Source organism: Delphinus delphis, chromosome 16, assembly GCF_949987515.2.
Source record: "Delphinus delphis chromosome 16, mDelDel1.2, whole genome shotgun sequence".
NCBI classification, from domain to species: domain Eukaryota; kingdom Metazoa; phylum Chordata; class Mammalia; order Artiodactyla; family Delphinidae; genus Delphinus; species Delphinus delphis.
Genome location: NC_082698.1, coordinates 83,507,207 through 83,526,302, shown reverse-complemented (window position 1 = coordinate 83,526,302; position 19,096 = coordinate 83,507,207). Strand labels below are relative to the sequence as shown.

At 47.2% G+C, this 19,096-nt stretch overlaps 1 protein-coding gene across 1 annotated transcript in view; it reads left to right on the top strand.

Moving 5' to 3' along the window:
* The window catches only part of RAB4A (RAB4A, member RAS oncogene family), a 96,944-nt gene extending 91,168 nt beyond the window's left edge, over positions 1-5,776 (top strand). The window contains exon 8 of the mRNA XM_060035123.1: positions 5,510-5,776. The gene's annotated coding sequence lies outside the window, so the exon portion shown is untranslated. The remainder of the gene's footprint in view (positions 1-5,509) is intronic.
* The last annotated feature ends 13,320 nt before the right edge of the window (positions 5,777-19,096 follow it).

The window sequence follows — 19,096 nt, the reverse complement described above, 5'->3', positions numbered from 1 at the left end:
TACTCCAGTGAAGCCAGGGCCGAGAGGGATAACAGAGACTTGCCATACACACAGTCATCCCCTCCATCCGTGTAGTAGTCAGCTAGCAGTAAACGTCATAGTGCAGCTTGACTGATGTAATCAGTATCCTTTACCAATGCAGCATTTGGGATATCCAGCTTTGAAATATTGTTATGGGACCAGAGATGTGATCTAGAAATCTCTTAACCGTGGGCATCTTTGAATGGAATGAGGACAGGCTGGTAACATCAGGGACCTCACTGTCCCAGGCCATGACATAGCTGCTAAATTCCAGTGGAATTCAATTCCAGGCTCGTTGCTGAAAGCTTTCTGTGTGCCCAGCGCTGCGCTCAGGGGAGGAGACCTGAAAGACCCAGGTCCTGCTGTGGCCCAGCTGTGCTGAGGGCAGGACACGTGAAGGACTCCGGTCTCAGCCTCCAGACTCAAAGTTCAGTGGTTCCCAACTTTCGGGGAGGTCCATACTCTCTTGGGAATATAATAAAAGCTGTAGGCTTTCTCCCCAGAAAAAAATAAAGGTACACACAAGACACTTGCCTGCCTGTCAGCCTCTCCCCGTGCTGGCTTATGGACCCCAGAACAAGAGCCCCTATCCTGTATTCAAGAGAAAAACAATATATGATTAGCTTTCTAATAGAACTGGCATCAAATGCCCACTATATATCAGACATTTTCCTTACATTGTCTCAGTTAATTCTCACAGCAACTCTTTGAAATAGAATCTACTATCACACCCATTTCACAGCTGAGGAAACTGAGGACTAGACCTAATAAATAACTTGACCAAGATTACACAGCTAGTAAGTAACAGAGCTAGAACTGGAACTCAGGTATGGCTGGCTCCAGAGTTAACACTCATGTTGCTAGAAGGGATTGATTAAGACAAAAGGAATTCAACAGAGGAATAATCAGCCAGGCACTCTGAGACAGAGAGAAGAGAGGGTGCAGACACCGAGGTGTGGGGGTAAGTATACAGGACACTGGGGCCAGGTTGCATGAGTTTGAATCTTGGCTCTGCCACTAACTCCATGACCCTGGTCAAGTAATTTAACTTCTTTGTGCATCAGTGGTCTTAGGTATAAAATAAGCTTAACAGCAACTTCTTGCGTGGATTAGATAAAATTACAGTTTATGAAGTAGTTAGAACTGTGTCTGCATTTAATAAGCAATCGATAGATGGTAGGTCTTCTAATTAGAAAGCAGCACAGCAGGATGACCCCAGGCCTTGGGGATGAATCCAGGCCCATCACGCTGGGCCCCCATTGAAGGGCTAAATGTATCTTGGACACATGTTCTTCCTGTATTTGTAAGTCATGCTGACAACTTTGGGGGGATTACACTGTATGAGTCTGCTCAGGCTGCCATGACGAAATACCATAGATGGAGTGCTTAAGCAATGGAAACTTACTTCTCACCGTTCTGGAGCTTATAAGTTCAAGATCAAGGTCTGGCGTGATGAGATTCTGCTGAGAGCTCTCTTCCTGGCTTGTAGATGGCCGCCTTCTTGCTGTGTCCTTACGTGGTGGAGAGAGAGCTCTGGTGTCTCTTCCTCTTCTTATAAGGACACCAGCCCTGACAGATTAGGGCACCCTTATCACTTCCTCACAGGTCCTAACTCTAAACCCAGTCACATTGGGGCTGGAGCTTCAACGTATGCATCTGGGACTTTGACAGTTTTGGAGATCCCATTGTGAAGTCCAAGTGGATCCAACTTTCAGAACGTCATTGCCCAAAAAGGTGCACCTCCTAGGCCAGGTAAGCCCAGGAACATATTTTCTTGGTGCCTGGAGTGAATCCCGAGTGGTAATAGAATTCACCTCTTTGACTCTCTGTTTCTCTTCACTCCACCCCTGTCCCATGATTTTTGGTTCTATTTCTGGTCCTTAGACTAGTTTGTTTCTGGTTCTGATTTGCACGTGGCCAATAATTTATTCCCCACCGGCAGCGATGATTAGGAATCTGGCTTTATGGTCTAAGCATATAGGAAGATGATGAGAATCTTTCTCAGCCACACGAAATACAGTAAAGACTTGGGGTTAATAATAGTCTTTGTGAGGGTGGGGTGCTTAATAGTCTCACCTGTCTGTTTATGAACTCAAGTCAGTCACGTCAATATTTCATGCACACCATAAACGAGATCAGTCCTCTGAGGTATGGACTTGCTCTGCTCTAAACTACAGACTCTGGAAGTTGGATTACAGCAGAGAATGATGGTCTAAAGGATGTTGGTGCAAAGGACTCCACCAGAAACTTCTAACGATCGATAGCTCAAGGAATAAGTTTATGGCTATAGACTTCCAAGCTGATGCTGCTTAGACAACATTCAATATCAGAGATTAAGTCAGAATTTCCAGAACCCTTATTAGTGGTTCCCAACCAATAGAGATGTGGCATCTGGCAATGTCTGAAGACATTTTTGGTTGTCACAAGGGGAGAAGGGTGCTAGTGGCATTTAGTGGGAGGAGGGCAGAGATGCTGCTGAACACCCTACAGTGCACAGGACAATGCCCACAACAGTTAATCTTCTGGCCCAAAACATCAGTAGTGCCAAGGTTGGGAAACCCTGCGCTAGTGGTATGTACCTCGCTTAGTTATTGATTAAAATTTTTTAACTTGTGTAAGGATTGGTGTTAACTTGTAAAAATGTAAATAATTGTTTATTGTGGTAAAGTATATGTAACCCAAAATTTACCATTTTAATTGTAGTGACATTAAGTGCGTTCACATTGCTGTGAATCTCATCTCCAGAACTTTTTCATCTTCTCAAACTCCATACACATCAAACACTAACTCCTCTTTCCCTCCTCCCCCAGCCCCTGGCAACCACCGTTCTGCTTTCTATCTCTATGACTTTTGACTATTCTAAGTCAAATTCCACCTCACATAAGTGGAACCACAGGGTATTTATCCTTCTGTGACTGACATATCAATTAGCATCATGTCTTGAAAGTTCATCAATTTTGTAGCATGTATTAGAATTTCCTTCCTTTTTAAAGCTTAATAACATTCCACGTTTTGTAGACCACATTTTGTTCATCCATTCATCCGCCAATAGACATTTGTGTTATTATCACCCATTGCCTATTATGACTAATGCTGCTGCGAACATGGGTGTACAAATATCTGTCCAAGTCTCTGCTTTCAATTCTTTTGAGTGTATACCCAGAAGTGGAATTGCTGGGTCAGATAGTGATTCTGTGTTTTATACAACAGCTTCACCATTTTACAATCCCACCAGCGATGCACAAGGATTCCAATTTCTCCACATCCTTGCCGATACTCCGAACGGGTGTGAAGTGGCATCGCATAGTGGTTTTGATTTGTATTTCCCTAGCAGTCATTAGTGTAGACTGCAGAGCGTTGTTTCATGTGCGTATTGGCCTTTGTATACCTTATTTGGAGATATGTCTATTTAAGTATTTTGCCTGTTTTTAAATCGGGTTGTTTTAATCGTTGTTAAGTTGCAGGAATTCTTTATATATTCTGGATATTAACCCCTTAACAGATATATGGTTTGCAAATATTTTCTCCCAATCCGCAGGTTGTCTTTTCCCTCTGTTAATAGTGTACTTTGATGCACAAAGTTTTAAATTTTGATGAAGTCCAATTTATGTATGTTTTCTTCTGTTGCTTGTGCTTTCAGTGGCATAGCCAGGACATTGTTGCCAAAGCCAATGTTATGAAGCTTTTCCGTTTTCTTCTAGGAGTTTTATAGTTTTAGCTCTTACAGTTAACTCTGATATATTTTGAGTTGATTTTTTGTGTATGGTGTAAGGTAAGGGTACAACTTCATTCTTTTGCATGAGGGTATCCAGTTTTCTCAGCACCATTTGTTGAGAAATCTGTCTTTTCCTTATTGAATGGTCTTGGGACCCTTGTGCCAAGGTTTATTTACGTGAAAGGGTTTATTTGGGGCCTGTCTATTCTATTCCACTGATATATATGCCTTTATGCCAGTATCACACTTATTAAAATTACTGTAGCTTTGCAATAAGTTTTGAAATCCAGAACTGTGAGTCCTCCAACTTTGTTTTTCTCTGTCAGATTGCTTTGGCTGTTCAGGCTTCCTTGAATTTTAAGATGAGTTTTTCTATTTCTGGAAAAATATCATTGGGATTTTGATAAGGATTGCATTGAATCTGTGAATCACTTTGGGTAGTATTGGCATCTTTACAATATTAAGTCTTTTCAATCTGTGAACAAAGGATGTCTTCCCATTCATTTGTGTATTCTTTAATTTCTTTAAGCAATGTTTTATAATTTTCAGTGTACAAGTCCTTTGCCACCTTGATTAAGTTTATTCCTAAGAATTTTATTATTTCTGATGCTATTGTAAATAGAATTGTTTTCTTAATTTCCTTTCTGGATTGTCATTATTATTGTATAGAAACGCTATGGATTTTTGTATGTTGATTTTATGTCCTGCAATTTTGCTGAATTCATTTATTAGTTCTGACAGGTTTTTGTGTGTAATCTTTAGGGTTTTCTACATATATGATCATGGCATCTGTGAACAGAGATAATTTTACTTCTTCCTTTCTAATTTAAATGTCATTTATTGATTGATTGATTTTGCTTAATTGTTCTGGCTAGAACTTCCAACACTATTCTGAAAAGAAATGACAAAAAATAGGCATCCTTTTCTTGTTCCTGACCTTAGTGAAAAAGTTTTCAGTCTTTCACCATTGAATATGATGTTAGCTGTAGGTTTTCATATATGACCTTTATTATGTTGAGGAAGTTTCTTTCCATTACTAGTTTATTGAGTCTTTTTATCATAAAAGGGTGTTGAATTTTGTCAAAAATCTTTTTCTGAATCAATTAAGATGATCACACAATTTGTTTCCTTCGTTCTGTTAATACGTATTACATTAATTGATTTTCATGTGTTGAGCCATCCTTGCATTCTGAGAATAAATCCCACAATCCCACTTGGTCACAGTGTATAATCCTTTTAACATGCTGCTAATTTTGGTTTGCTAGTATTTTGTTAGGGATTTTTACATAATATTCAAAAGTAAAGGCGTGTAGTTTTCTTTTCTTGTAATGTCTTTGTCTGGCTTTGGTATCAGAGAAATTCTGGTTTCATAGAACAAGTTAGGAAGTGTTCCGTCCTCTTCAATATTTCAGCACAGCTTGAGAAGGATTGGTGTTAACCCCTCTTTAAATGTTTGGTAGAATTCACAAGAGAAGCAATCTGACCCAGGGCTTTTCTGTGTTGGAAGATTTTTGATTACTGATATAATCTCCTTACTAGTTAGAGGTCTATTTGTATGTCCTGTTTCATCATGATTCAGTCTCAGTTGGTTGTGTGTTTCTAGGAATTTGTAAATTTCACCTAGGCTATTCACTTTGTTGACATACAATTGTTCCTACTACTCTCTTATAATCCTTTTTATTCCTATAAAATAAGTAGTAACGGCCCCACTTTCATTTCTGACTTTTGTAACTTGACTTTTCTTCTCTCCTCTTTTCTTCCTAATCGATTTAGCTAAAGATTTGTCAACTTTGGGCTTCCCTGGTGGCGCAGTTGTTAAGAATCTGCCTGCTAGTGCAAGGGACATGGGTTCGAGACCTGGCCTGGGAAGACTCCACATGCCGCGGAGCAACTAAGCCCATGCGCCACAACTAATGAGCCTGAGCTCTAGAGCCCGCAAGCCACAACTACTGAGCCCACATGCCACAACTACGGAAGCCCGTGTGCCTAGAGCCCGTGCTCCACAACAAGAAAAGCCGCAACAATGAGAAGCTCGCACACTGCAACAAAGAGTAGCCCCGGCTCACTGCAACTAAAAGAAAGCTCGTGCACAGCAATGAAGACCCAACACAGCCAAAAATAAATATAAATAAATAAATAAATTTATATAGAAAAAAAGATTTGTCAATTTTGTTCATCTTTTTCAAGAACCAACTTTTGGTTTCACGGATTTTTCTATTGTTTTCTATTCTCTATCTTATCTCCACTCTAGTGTTTATTACTTCCTTCCTTTTGTTAGCTTTGGGTTTAGTTCTTTCTTCTTTTTCTCAACTGTAAAGTTAGGTTGTTGAATTGAGATCTTCCTTTTTAAATGTGTTAATGGCTAGAGATTTCCCTCTTAGCATTGTGTTTGCTGCCTCCCATAAGTTTTGGCCTCCCATAATTATGTTTTGTTTCCATTTTCATTTCTTGCAAGATATTTTCTAATTTCACTTGTAACTTTTTCCTTGACCCATTGGTTGTTTGAGAGTATTGTTTAATTTCCATATATTTGTGAATTTTCCAGTTTTCATTTTGTTATTGACTTCTAGTTTTATTCCATTGTGATCAGAAAAGATATTTTGTATGTGGCTTAACAGAAATAGGTACAGGGCTTCCCTGGTGGCACAGTGGTTGAGAGTCCGCCTGCCAATGCAGGGGATACGGGTTTGTGCCACGGTCCGGGAGGATCCCACATGCTGCGGAGTGGCTGGGCCCGTGAGCCATGGCCGCTGAGCCTGCGTGTCCGGAGCCTGTGCTCCGCAACGGGAGAGGCCACAGCAGCGAGAGGCCTGCGTACCGCAAAAAAAAAAAAAAAAAAAAAAAAGAAATAGGTACAAAATAATTTTGCTAATATCACTCACAAATTATTGTTATCCAAAGAATTTTGTCCTGTAGAGATGCAAATGATTTATACCTTACAGAAGACTCCAAAAGTTATTATTCCGCTATAGAACATTAACCAATTTGTATGGAATTTTGTAATCTTCTTCCAGCATTCTTTCTGTGCCTATAAATACTTCTGTATCTCCCATAGTCCCTTGAAACAGCTCTCTCAGTTCACTGGCTCCTTCAATCATGAGTTAAATAAGTCTTTGGCTTGTGTTTAATCTAATAAACAAACAAATAAATAACTCTAGCAGAAAATTGGGATATAATTAGGTCAAATAAAAATGTTTCTCAGAGACAGGAGTAACCTGTTCATATTTGGAGAAGGGGAAAAATCGAGGAGAGAAAGGGGCTAAAAGTGGGATAAATGAGACCTCACGCACAGGCAGAGGTCTTAGCCTTGTGGAGCCAGGGTGTTGCCCATTTTCTGAGCCTGGAGAGAAGGAGAAAACGGGTATGTGAAAGGGAATCGAGTGACAGTGAAAAATCAACTGCAGATTTTGAGTCTGCTGACATTGTTCTGCATCTCATCATGCCTTCTTTTCAGAACGCTGGGAACTGGCAACCACGACCAAAATAACAGTACTGGTCAGAAGCCAGGTTGAGCCCTGAGCACTCTGTGGTCAAGGGGTGGTAACCCTTCCACAACTCCATCCATTTGTGCTGCTGGAGCACAAATGCCGTGAGCTGTTGATAGAGAAGACATGGCTGGGGTATGGCAAGGTAAAATATGTCAGCAGTTAACACAGGATCCTCCAAGCACAAGAGCAGGCGTTCAAAGTGCATTTACTGTGGATGAAGCCGTTGATTGTTTTGTCTCAAACAGAAAACAAGATTTAAAAAAAAAAAAGACTGGTGTTTGCAAGCTTATCCAAAAGAAAACATTTCTGCATATGTAGTAAGAATTTTAACATGGACCAATAGGAGGGCTGACCTTTGCCCTCACCCCCTGGTGGGTAACTTCTAAGCCTTTGGAATGCCCTACAATGAGTGGGGCATTTGTTGACCTGGGGTTTTGGACTGCACCGGAGTGTCTAGCAATGTGTTGATGGTGGGGGGCTTTTGAGTCATGCAGTATCAGCTCAACCTCCAGAAGGTTTAGAGACTGAGGTCAGCCACGCGGACAGTTGACCCTGGAGCTCCAATAAAAGCTCTGGACACCAAGGCCTGGGTGAACTTCCCTGGTTGGCAATATTCCCCGCGTACTGTCACACATAATTGCTGGGAGGAGTTAGCACTGTTCATGGCTCCATGGGGAGAGGAGACTGGAAGGCCCGAGTCAGGAGCCCTCCCTCCTGGACTCTGCCCATGTGCTTCTCCACTTATGTGATTTTAATCTACACCCTTTTGCTGTTATAAACTGTAACCATGAGTATACCAGCTTTCAATGAGTTCTGTGACTCCTTCTAGAGAATTACCAAACTCAAGTGTCCAAAGGGAAGGTGGTCTTGTGAACAGTGCTCCCTAAATTCTCACTACTAGAGATTAAACACACGGACACAGGTCATCAAGAAATCTTGATTAAAAAGCATAGATAGTAGAGGAAAAGTATCTGAGCCTTCTGATCAAGGCTGCAACGTTAAATTAGAATCCCTGTTGGTGGGGTTTGGGAGCGGTGGAGGTGGGATTAAATATAAAAAATATTCCCTCATGGGTCCTCTGAAATTCAGAGGCTGCCTAGATATTCCTTACACCACAGCCCATTAGTCCTGAAAGCTGAGAGCACAGTTACAAGGCCCTAGCGAAGGGAAGTGAGTGTCCCAAGATCATACCTTTACTGACAGAGCTGCAGAATCCACTCCTTCATTTGACTCATTCACATGGAAGAAAATATATTACATTCTGCGAGAGCCACCTGCTATAAACCCCAAAGATGATTCCGAAGAATACTATCTATGGTTCATGATAAAGATGTTTTGAAAAATAATTTCTATGTACAGGATGTTCAAATAGCAATAAAGCACGGCACAAGATCCTGAGACCAATGGTGAACATCACCCTTCATCCCTCACCATGACTTTGAAATGCACTACATAATACTCATCAGTTCTGTCGTGTGATGCCTCTCTCTGCAATGGATGGCTGGTTGGAAACTCTCCTTTAGCTCTTCCCTTTTCCTGTGCAGACTCTCTGTCTTCTTAAAATAGAAAGGTGCATACAGAATACAGTGTAGAGGAGAACGATGACACATGAATGCTTCATGATTCATCTGTTGGAGGTCTGGGACTCAGATTTCACCTCAGGATAAAGAACTTTCTGGCAAATTAAAATGGACCAGAAATGTGTTTGAGGGCTCTACCAGAGAGACTACGGAAGACACTTGTTGGGGACTCAAGCATTGGTGGAGGATAAATGAGATCAGCGGAGTCACTTAGCCATTAGGAGAGAGGGCTCTGCAGTCAGTTGGACTAGGGCTGAGAACCTAGCTCCCCACCTACCCCCACTGTGCCCAGGGGAGCCACCTGCCTCTGTCACCTCAGCTTCTGAACCTGAAAAATGGGGCTGGTAACAGCACCTGTGTCGTAGGGCTGCTGGGAGGACGAAGCAAGATGCACACTGGGGGCTTCACAAGCCCGCCATAAATGCTAGAAAATTTCATTTATTTTATGCCTTTTGAAAAAACAGCAGAAGCCTTTTATTAAAAACAATCTGACCAAGGGAGCTTGAACAAGTAAAGCAGATAGACGAAACCAAGGTGACAATCCTCACTCTCTAGAAAAGTAGGGAAATCTGAGCAGGCTGCCTTTCATCACATCTGGAAACACTTCCTACTTGGTCAGTGTATTAGACAGAACAAGGAGCCACCAGCTTCTATAGTAGACAAATTCAAACATCTCAGTATTTACAACTCAGCCATACAGAAGAATGAAATAATGCCACTTGCAGCAACATGGATGGACCTAGAGATTATCATACTAAGTGAAGTAAGTCAGACAGAGAGAGACAAATACCATATGATATCACGTACATGTGGAATCTAAAAAAATGATACGTATGAACTTATTTACAAAACAGAAACAGCCTCACAGACATAGAGAACAGACTTGTGGTTGCCAAGGGGGAGGCGGGTGAGGGAGGGATGGATTGGGAGTTTCGGATTAGCAGATGCAAACTCTTATATACAGGATGGATAAACAGCAAGGTCCTACTGTATAGCACAGGGAATTATATTCAATATTCTATGATAAACCATAATGGAAAAGAATATGAAAAAGAATGTATATAGATGTATAACTGACTCACTTTGCTGTACAAGAGAAATTAACACAACATTGTAAATCAACTCTACTTCAATTTTAAAAGTCTCAGTATTAAAAACAATAGAAGTCTATTTCTCACTCAAACAAAGAGGGACTGTCCTCCCAGCATGAGTCAGAGATACCAGATCCCTTCACCTTGTGACACGGCCATCGTGACACACAGCTTCCAGGACACAAGGAGAAGGGAAGGGAGGGTTTCCTTGGAGAAAATCATTCCCTGCGTGTTTCACCTTCACTCTTACGATACCACTCACTCACAATGCTCCCGACACCGGAAATGTAGGTTTTCCACACATCAAGAAAACCTGTGACACCAGCTGCGTGTCCAGCAATTCAGCCCTGACCCTGTCTACCTGAAGTTTAGCATCAGACCCCACAGGTTAAGGGCTCAGTCCCACAAGACTGCCACCACTTCAGATGCCAAGAACCTGTAGTTGGTCCCCAGGTGACCCCCACCTTCTGTTCGACCTGGCTGCAAATCAGAGGTTCCCATGAGCCCCTCCTTGGATCTGATCATTTGCTAGAATGGCTCACAGAACTCAGGGAAACATTTGCTGGTCTGTTATAAAGGAGATAGGGGCTTCCCTGGGGGCGCAGTGGTTGAGAGTCCGCCTGCCGATGCAAGGGACGCGGGTTCGTGCCCCGGTCCGGGAAGATCCCACGTGCCGCGGAGTGGCTGGGCCCGTGAGCCATGGCCGCTGAGCCTGCGCGTCCGGAGCCTGTGCTCCGCAACGGGAGAGGCCACAACAGTGAGAGGCCCGCGTACCACAAAACAAAAAATAAAAGAGAGACAGTAGAAGATATGAATGAACAGCTAGATGAAGAGACACATAAGGCAAGGTCCAAAAGGGTCCCGAGCGCAGGAGTTTCTGTCCCTGTGGACTCGGGGGGCACTACCTTCTTGCACGTAGATGTGTTCATCAGCCCGGAAGCTCTTAGAACCCCACACTCTGGGAGTCTTTATACAGGCTTTATCATATAGGCAAGATCAATCATTAACTCCATCTCCAGCTCTCTGTCCTTCCCGGAGGATGCAGGGGTAGGGCTGAACATTCTAAGCATGATTAGAATGGCTTGACCTTTCTCGTGACCAGCCGGCATCTGGAAGCCACCCAGGAACCCACCAAAAGTCGCCTCATTAGAACAGCAGACATGCCTATCGCCCAAGAAATTCCACAGGATTTAAGAGATCTGTGTCAGGAACCAAAGTCAGAGACCAAATATTAGAACAAAGGATGTTCCAAGTGTTCTTACCACTTGGGAAGTTACCTGGATTTTAGGAGTTCTGTGACTGGAACCGGGGACAGAGATTATATATGTACATATATATTCCATAATTTCAGAGGAATGGAGGAGACACACCAGCTCGTAACATCCGTGGCCGTGAGATCTGGTCACATGGTCATCTGGTCAACCAACCGCAGAGGAACATGTAGAGGAGCCCGTGGGTGTTCGCTGAGCACTGTGTCTGCCAAGGTCAGCCACCTGGACCTGCAAACGGGCTCCTCTGCACGGCTCCACCTGGAGCCCCTCCGACTGCTGTCACCTGGGCGAGCACCGACTTGTCCCTAAACTCAGTGCAGGCCTTCGGTCCTCCAGCTGCTGCACTGCCTCTCTCAGGGGACACCAAGCGTTTCTCCTCCCAGCCTTTGGGAACCACCTTGGGGTCAGGGCTGTCCCTCTCCCTGCAGCCCACGAGGGCTGAGGCAGGAACCGCCAGAGACGGCTGAGGCCCCAGCGTGTGGCTGGCACTGGTGTAGGAACAGATGTGACAATGTGAACAGAACCCACCCTCAAGCAGGACATAGCTGCTCAGGCAGGCGGGCAGGTTTATGTGTGCTTTTTAATCACGCCACACTGTGGTTTATTTAACAGCTCCCCAGTTATTTTTCCCATGAATTGCCAAAACGTTTCTCCCGTACTTAAAATTTTTGTTTTGTTTTGTTTTTAATATTTATTGGAATATAGTTGATTTACAATCTTGTGTTAGTTTCAGGTGTACCGCAAAGTGAATCAGTTATACATATATCCACTCTTTTTTTCATATTTAAAATTTGAAATCCAAACTTGATATTCATCTTGGTTGGTATTTTATTCATTGATCTGATCTACTTCATACTTTATATTTCATATTTTATGAAATAAGAAAAATACTCTCTATGTGCTCCACCTGAGGTATTAACTGAACAGCACGATCTGAAGGAGAAGGGGTGCCAGGCTGGCATGACCTGCACTTTCTGAGCTAGCGCAGACCCCCAGCCACCTCTGTGTGCTTTGCATGACAGTCACAAACCGTATGTTCAACAATGAATCCCAGGAGTTTTCTGGGAAGCAATGCCAAGCAGACATACAGTTTCTTAGGATCTATTATATTTTCCTTAAAAAAATGTTGATCTGATTCTAATCTTTTTGTCATTTCTACTATTCTCAATGAGGCCTTAAAAATCGCCAAAAAAAAAAAAAAAACGGTTCCAATTTACATCCAGGAGCATCTTCAGAAGGCCCAGCTGTAGATTATCTGGGTCTGGGGTCTGGGTGGTTAAAGCATCTTGCTCTGCCCTGGGCTGTGCTGTTGCCTAAAAGGACAAGGCAGAGGACGGTGAGGCAGAGGGAAACTGACTTCCATTAAAATGCGTGAGAACTTCTCTGGGGGCATAAATTGCCGAAATGGAGTGCTGGAGCCTTCCCACCCCAGGACCTGTTACAGGTCCAGACGTCTCCCAACCTACCAGCGGGGGTCCTCAGGGACCAAAATTTCCCATGGGGCCCTGCTTCCCTCAAGGGCTCAGATGGCTTCCCCGGGCAGCAGACCACCTGGAATTAGAAGGCAAATGACATCATGGCTAGATTCAGACTGGGGTATCTGTTCCGACCTCCCCAAACCTCAAGTTCTGTAGGACCCGCTTGCCAAGGCAGGCATCATCGTGTGTCACATTTATAAATAGCTCCAAACGTCTCTGGAGGGGCCAGGGGCTCCTGGGCACAAAGGAGATGGCTATCCTTCCTCAGCGGTTGCTTTGCGTGAAATAAAAGCATTGAACCAAGCCCATACAGACCGAGGATGTTCAGATCAACTCCCTTCTGGAGTTAGATTTGGTGGGTTTGACAGCAGTGGTCAGCATCGGACCGGAAGTTTTCTCAGAGGTTAGGGAACTAAGTTTGGGGTGTGTGTAATAACTGAGATGTTGAAAAGAAGACTTAGCTCCCGAAGAGGCTGACGGCTTGATTTTTTTTGAGAAGCTGGAACCCGGTTCTCCACTTTCTGATCTGACGCTATGTTCAGACTGGTCCTCTCCGGCATCTCGGCCAGGCGGGCAGACTCAGCACCTTCTCACTGATGGGGGCTGAAGATCCAGATCCGGTTTCTCTGGAGAAACAAAGGTGGATTTGACTGGGGAACTTATCTGAAGAGTGGCCCGCGGAATCGATGGATCCTAACTGCCAAAATCCTTGCCCGGTTGTATTCTACACAAACCCAGGCAGCTCGTAAAGCGCCCAGGACCGTGGTCTGAAACAGAAACACGTCACCCGTGGAGGAGGTCTAAGGCCTCAGAGATGCTGACTGACTGTCCACTGAGCAACTGCATGGCCGGCTTGTTCGCTCAGCAGGAGGATGCTTTCAGTGTGGACCCCGACCCAGAGAACCGCCACCCTGGGTCAGCATCACTGTTTATCGCTGACCACAGCCCCACAGGTGTGGACCAGAGTGTGGGATGCCCCAAGGCTCAACTGCAGTGGGCAGCAGACCAGGCTCTAGGCTGCCCCTCGGCCCTGCGAGAAGCGAGGCACACCTGAGCCGAGCAGGGTGGGGAGGGGCCGGCACTGTCCCCTGTAGGCCCCCAGGGAGGGCACGGCTGCCCTGCCGAGGGGTGATGCAGGAGCCGGGCTGGGTGAGTGCAAGGTCTGCGGTCCCCAGAGAACAGTATCCATCCAGTGGGGACTTTCAGGACCACCTCCCTCGTGGGGGCCGGAGGAACAGTGTTGATTTCTAAATGAGTGCCTGAGATGGCTTTCCTGCCAGTAGCTCAGACAACTGGGTACACTGGGCCGGTGGATACCAGCCAAACTGCATGGCTTTCTTCTCTTGGAGCCCCCCGACCCTGGCCCCTCTGCTCCCACTACAGTTAAATCGTGATGGCCACCAGCTTAACGACCTTGGTTCCCAAACCCACAGCAGGGGTCCATGAAAATACCTTTCCCAGGTCTGTGCGTCGTAACCTGAGGGCCCCATAGGGCTCTGGTTTCCACTCAGAGTTCAGAAACCTGAGCCTTCAGACTTCAGCAGGTCCTTGAGCAAACATGCTGCGTCCCCCCATTTCCCCTTCCGACCACCACACAGGCTGGAGAAGGAGGAAGAGCATCCCCCAGCCTCAGAGGCTGAGTTCCCGGATGTAAGTGTGAGGACCTGCCCTGCAGCAAGACTCAAGGCAACGAGGGACCCCAAGTACCTCTGCGAACAGCGTTCCATGTCCGAGTGCCCCAGGCCTGTGATGGCTTTGAGGTCAGCTCCAGGGTCCCTGCTGCCCAGGCGATGCCCAGGAAGACTCAGGAGTCCAACCTGGACCAGATGCCCTGGGTCTCAGCGCTGGAACCAGAGCTCCTCCAAGGCCAGGTGCAGGTCTGATGATTCTAGTCCCGAGTCCAGCGTGCGGGGAGCTTTTCCCTACACTGCCAACAAGCAGCGCTCTGACGGCAGCCGGGGGTCCTACAATTCAACTCGGTTCTGCCACTCTCCACCCGGAGACGGCATCAGGTCCCGCAGGCTGAGGACTCAGCCCAAGACTGCCGCCACTTCAGACGCCAGCTGCAAATCCACCTGTGCTTCTGACCAGCTGCCTATAATTTGGAGGTTCCAAGGATACCCTCCTGGGGGTTGATTAATTTGCTAGAGCAGCCCCCAGAAGTGAGAGAAACCCTTTACTTACTAGAGCACTGGTTTTTTGTTTTGTTTTGTTTTGTTTTTTGTGGTACGCGGGCCTCTCACTGTTGTGGCCTCTCCCGTTGTGGAGCACAGGCTCCGGACGCGCAGGCTCAGCGGCCATGGCTCATGGGTCCAGCCGCTCCGCGGCATGTGGGATCTTCCCAGACTGGGGCACGAACCCGTGTTCCCTGCATCGGCAGGCGGACTCTCAATCACTGCGCCACCAGGGAAGCCCTGGATTTTTTTTTAAGGTCAATTTTCCATTTTAAGTAAGACTGTATTAACCATTTCTCTAATTGTGCCAAGTATTTTCCCCGCCAATTGTTTGAAAATGAACTTGATGGCTGGGTTCCCTCAGTCCTGCCGCCACCATCGCAGACATATGGCGAGCTCTAGATCCATTCAGGGCACCAACCGGGGCGCGGAGGGTAGTGGGGGAACTGCCCTATGGAGCGCCAAGCACCAAAGTCTGCAAGGATCCCTCCGCCTGTGCAAGCGCAGCGCTGATGCATGCCAAGGCCGTCCTCTCCAGGCGGGCAGCCACGCACTGCCGGCTGGTGCCTCCAGGACCCACTCCTAAAGGCTCCTCTGCGTAAGGCCTTACAGGGGATCCTGCGGTGGGGGGGGGGGGGGGGGCAAAACCTTAGGCAGGACATAGGAAGTTTTCCCGCTCTGGCCCTGCCTGCCTTTCTCTCCTCCCCTTCCCCAGCCCATGTCCATCTTCAGCGCCAGGACTGCTGGCTGCTTCCCATTCCCTGAATGGGAGGAACCTTCCAGCCTTAGTGTGTTTCCCTATAAAACTCCTGCTCGGTCTCCAGGGCTCAGTCCAGGCACGGGGGGCTTCTAGAAGCCTCCCTCCCGCTGCGCCCTCCTCACCGCACTCATCACAGGGGGTCTAACCGGCTGGCTGTCTCTGCACTTCTCCATGCCCGCACCTGACAGGCACCCTGCGTGTTCGGAGGAAGGGGGTAGGAAGGCGGCTCGGAGTCTCCGGGGATCTGGCGCTGGGGAACCATGCTTTCAAAGTGCAAGTCCTTTCACACACGAGGGGCACCATCATTGCTATGGGAAGTGGTGGTAACATTAGGGTTGTTATTACGTCTACGTTAAAATGAAAGTGGAAATCATCCGTAGGTCCACGCTGGGCAGGCAGACAGCCTTCAGGGAAGATAAAACCATTGGTTAAGGGTGAGACTTCTCACTTGACCAGGGAAATGAATGTATGAAGCAAGCACGGTGTAATTACGCTCTAATTACACTCTCTTTCTAGGGTTTCAGCAGCCACCAGGTATGAGTGCCAAGGGGACCACACCATCTACTCACGTGATCAGATTTGTACATGGTTTGTCATCTGCTGGGGGCTGAGGCAGGGCAGGGTCTACCGGCCTAAATGCCTGTCTCTGCCCCGCGGGAAGGCGCATCTCCCGGGAGGTTCTGCGTCCACCATGGAGGGTGCCGGTGCCGCCCCGAGGCGGCATCCTGGGTTGGCAGCCAGGGTCCTGCTGACCAGCTCTGCCGGGCTCACCATCCTCACGGCCTCAGCGATGGCCCAGGGGATTCTCCTGTGCTGAGGGCTGCTCCATGGAACAAAGTCGGGGGAGGGTCCTTCCCCACCCTGCCCCCCTCCAGTGCTTTCCTGGGTGGTTTTTCTTTTACGTGGTATCCCCCTGGAGGAGGGCTTCTTTATGCCAGGATCTGAAGTGCTACTTATTGGAGCCATCCCACGAAGACGATCTCCTGTTTCCAGGACTCGGGAGGCCAAAACCTGGGGGCCCAGGTGGAGGAGACTGCGCGAGTAGCAGCAGCACAAGCCCATGGGTCATTGTGACCTCGGCTCTGCCCGGCGAGGGGCTGGGGGCTCGGGGGGCCAGGCTGTGAGTCTTTCTTCTGGAGCAGCTGCTCACCAACGTCTGCCCGCACAGGCGTCATCTGGGACTTTCCTGTGGGTGCCGGGTGTCCTCCCTGGATTCTGTTTGGAACCCAGTCCCTCCCCCCCACCCCACCTCCCTGGGACTCTGATGCCCACGGCTTGAGGACCACATTGGGCTGAGAAATTCCTCTGGGATCTAGAGGGTCAGCACTGAAACTGTGGTCCACAAACCAGCATCCTGCCTCACCTGGAGTGTGTTAAAAATACAATCTCAGACCACCCAGATCTACTGAATTCGAACCTGCATTTTAATAGGACCCCCCGGGCAATACTGACCCAACTGTGGGGGAGGGAGAATTGAGGAAAAGGCAGAAAGGGGGTCCTGCAAGATTCAAAGGGAAACCCAAGTCACCACGGGAAAAGTTGGAGGTACCTGCAGGCACAATGTCGCTCCCTGGGTGTGAACCCTCAGTCAAGGAGGCAGATTGAGAATTGTACCCTGCCTGCCACGGACAGGGATGCATGTGTCACGTGATCCACATGGGTGAGCAGGGATGCTGGACACTCATTGTCAAGTACAAACACACTCAAAGACCAAAGGCTGCCACTTGGAAATGGGTGACATTCTCAAGGAGCGTAAAAAGGAAAGTGCAGGTAGATTTTGCTTTTCATTCCAAACTCGCTTGTTTATTTGTGATGGAACACACACGTCCACTGGCATCCCCTTCCACCCTAAGGTCTAAGTTTGTTTGGCTGAGACCCATCCCCAACCCAACTATCAATCTTGGGGCCCATCAGAATAGAAGCCCCCAATGTCTGTGACCCCATTACCCTCCCCGCCCCAGCCTCTGAACGTTTGGTGAGTTCATCAGTCAAGTGTGTTTTCTGAAGATTGCAGAGGGCTCATTTTTTTCACTGGCCCCTTTCCCTCTGTCTCTCCCTGGCCATCCCCATTCCGCCACCAAGCAAAGCAAGTACCTCTGGTCTTGTATCAGTTTGGGAATCCCCTTCTGCGGTTTCATTATACCCTTGGGATTTCATTCTGTGGACACATGCTTCCAAATAAATACCTAAGAGAACTTGCCCTAAGAGAACTTTCAATGAATAACATCTCCTCCACCCGTGGCATTGGATAGCCTGTCTTGTTAAGTCTAAAGCTCGGATGAGATGACCCGAGATAGATCTTCACTTATTTCTCAGACTACAGAGAAGATTCACTGCCCAAGTCTAATTCTGCCTCACCACGTCTGTCCCCCCACCTTAAACACTAGGTTCCTGATAGGGAATCGGGACTAGAAGAAGAAAAAGTCCCCCCCTCCAGGGGGACCCCAGCTGAGGCTGTTCTGTGGCCTTAAGGACAGATTCCAAGGTAGCCAAATGGACCTCTGGCCCTAGGGCCTTCCTGGACTCTGACTACTGCTACCTGGGGCCATTTTTGTGGACAGAGGTGTCTCTCGAGGTCACATCCAAAATGCACTAGACCAGGACCTTTGTGTTGAGGAGAAGGGCCTAGGAACACACTTCACCCCTCCTCCATCTGTGCTCTAAAAGAGTGGTAGAGGACTTCCCTGGTGGCGCAGTGGTTGAGAGTCCGCCTGTCGATGCAGGGGACACGGGTTCGTGCCCTTGTCCGGGAAGATCCCACATGCTGCGGAGTGGCTGGGCCCGTGGGCCATGGCCGCTGGGCCTGCGCGTCCGGAGCCTGTGCTCCGCAACGGGAGAGGCCACAACAGTGAGAGGCCCGCTACCAAAAAATAAATAAATAAAAGAGTGGTAGAGCCTGGAAACGGGGGCCGCCCTCCCCCGCCCCAGCCTGCCAGCCGACAGTGAGTACCAAGTAGATGCAAGTCTGCAGTCAGGGATGCACGAGGGTGTGGGAGACAAGGCTACAGGACCAGGAATTCTCGCGCGGTGTTTGGCCTTCTCTAAAATAATATGGTGTATTCTTCCTCTGCAGGGAAACTCTGGAAGCGATTTTTTGCAAATGAATTCGAGGAAAAGAGCTTGACGGAGCACAGTTAGGCCTTCCACTTAGGATGACTTGCAAGGAAATAGGCCACCCACAATCTGTATCCATTAATAGCCCTCCGTTTTCTCGGCCACAGAAGGAAGGCGCTCCCACGCGATGCGATGCCATCCTAACTTCCGGGAAGCATCTTTCTTTTTCAGCCCGGAATATTTGTTTTTTCCATTCTGGTTCGATTCTCTGCGGGGAATTCTGAAATGCACGAGACACACACACAGAGAACAACAAAGCATGTGGAAAAAAGGAGTTTCTGCGTCTCAGGCAACGCTTTCTCAACCTCCTTGTGGAGAATAGACACACCCTTCCCGCAACACTTATCAACGTCTATGCCCCATCGCACACCCCCGCCCCAGTGCTTTAAAGGAAGGCTCAAAAG